Source organism: Gymnoscopelus microlampas (genome assembly GCF_963454915.1).
Source record: "Gymnoscopelus microlampas genome assembly, chromosome: 11".
Lineage (NCBI taxonomy): Eukaryota > Metazoa > Chordata > Actinopteri > Myctophiformes > Myctophidae > Gymnoscopelus > Gymnoscopelus microlampas.
Window position 1 is genome coordinate 6,942,505 of NC_139948.1, and position 2,423 is coordinate 6,944,927.

The 2,423-nt window shown below is 37.0% G+C and overlaps 1 long non-coding RNA gene across 1 annotated transcript; it reads right to left on the minus strand.

Annotated features, from left to right (window-relative positions):
• Positions 1–1,871, minus strand: LOC311055606. Its single transcript, XR_014601803.1, has 6 exons — positions 1,784–1,871; positions 1,488–1,626; positions 921–988; positions 715–739; positions 409–531; positions 1–317 (listed from the first exon to the last, which is right to left on the minus strand). It is a non-coding gene; the product is annotated as an uncharacterized lncRNA (long non-coding RNA).
• Positions 1,872–2,423: the final 552 nt, after the last annotated feature.

The following is a 2,423-nucleotide window of genomic DNA, read 5'->3' on the forward strand; positions in this document are numbered from 1 at the left end:
AATTAGCTATCAATATCTTATGCCAACTTATATATTAGGCTATATTACAAAAAATGTGTCTGCATGATCCAACTGTTTGTTGGGCTTCTTCCTCACGGAAGACCAAGGCTGGAGACCAAGGCTGGGGCGCTAACCCATACTGCTCCCGGAGTATGTGAGCTCTATGTGAATACCAGCTGAGAGCAAATCTACTGTATGTTGACGCGAAGGTCACCCGTCTTCTCCTTCCTGGCCGGCCATGTGAGTGATCTTCGCAGAGAATTCAGGGTTCATCTCCCAGTACACTCAGGATTTAACATCGAGAAATCATGAGAAATCTACAGACAGGAAAAGACAAAAAAATGTGTAAGGCACAAACAATAATCGATTTAGTCTGTACTAAACTTATTCTGTGAGATGTAACCTCACCATGCCTTGAGTGTCCACTAGATGCGGCAACTCTTCGATTATGGCTTGGATTGAATTTGTCCCATCTGCAGTCTGCAGTGGTGGCCACATGTTTTGGCAAGGCTTGTCTGCAGTTATTTGATTCTGTGAAGAGCAGAAAAAGATTAACTCAAGCTAATGGTGATAGATGAACATCCAAGTTTACAAGAACGGTTTGTTGCAAAAAGCATAGTCACATCCACTCCTAAATGTACAGTAGTCACATGAGTTGGATTGAGATAGAAGGGCAACTTGTACCTTATTTCAATCCAAGACACCTTGCTTTACCTTTTTCATGTGACTCCTCCCTGGCCTGGGTTGAAACATGCATCATAAAGTAGAGAAAGATATCAGAAAAGAACACACACAAACACACATGCACACATTAGGAAATAACCAGCAGCAACACTGAAATTAAGAGTTGCCAATAATGGTTCACATTACAGTAGGATTCACAATGGAATGTTTTGTAACAATGTATTAACTTTACTTACTGTCCCATGACAGTCCCTCAGGCATGGAAATGTATCCACTATCGATGACACCAGCTTTGCCTTCGTAGCTGAAGTTGGAATTTAAAACAATAGACATTTTATTAACATTTCTTTTTGGATAGTAGGGCCAAACATATTTTATTGCTTTACCTTAGCTTGACATTCCTTTCCTTTAGCTGTGCTAAATTATTCTAAATAGCCTGTATTGTACATACAACTGATATTTGTTTAAGTAGGCCATCTTTTACATGGCTAAAATTCTACATTTTGATGCTGGCCCCTCTCACATCAGTAAATTGCTTTGCTTAGTGTCTGTGCTACTCTCTGTTTCTCTAAAATGCAAGTGTGCTGACCGCCATCATCTGTAGCTAATACACTGACTATATATAAGTACCTCATACAACCCCAATTCAAATGATCTGAACTATCCTGTTTAAACCTAGTTCACACCCGAGATTACCTGGATGAGATTGTTCAGAATGCTTTTGTGGTTCGCATTAGTGAAAATGTACCACTAACCACACACTAGTCAACAAATGGGCTTAATCTGTGTGTGAGAATACTCACTTCTCTACGAAGCTCTCCATCAGATGAGACGAGTATACGGACCATTGATCTTCTTTCAGTCATAGAGATGTAATGGCTTTCCTGGAAACTGGCATCCAAGCATTTCCCATCACCGGTTTTGTTGAGGATTTCACATATTCTATTTAAAAAAAAGAGGAATGACTAAAGGAATTGAAAAGAAAAAAACATGAATCTCCAAATAGACTAATCAGACAAAGTTGTTTGTAACCCTACCTACCTATAGTCAAGGTGAAGCTAGTCTTGTAAAGCTGCTTTAACAGAAAAATTGAACTTACAGTGCAAATGTTGCTGCTTCCTCCCCTGAAACGCTTTGCTGTTCTGTAGGCAATTCTGGAGTGCCTTCTGGGGCTTGAATCCTGAAAAGTATGAAAAGGGAATTATTGCTTTATCAGAACTATACAATTGATACATTTGTTAAAATCAAATACAAAACAATTACACTCTATTTATTAATTTATTTTAATCAATGTGTTTACAACACATCCCTAATACTACAGTATGTGAGAATTTGGCCTTCAACCTAGCTAAGTTGAGTGCAACTTTTTAATCCTGTCGTCCTCTAACTTTTCCCATTCCTCCACTTAAGTCGCACAGCATTCCACCTCACCAAACACATGTATGAAAAAATGGCTATTTTGTCCAACATGTAAAAAAAGAAAAACATGATGTGAACATACACGGTACATTATAATAATAATGTAAAGTATACATGATGTGAACATGCACGGTATATCATAAGGGTAATAATAATAATAATAATAATAATAATGTGAAGTATACATGATGTGAACAAGCGCGGTATATCATAATAATATTAATAATAATGTACATGATGTGAACATGCACAGTATATCATAATAATAATAATAATAATAATAATAATAATAATAATAATGTAAAGTATACATGATGTGA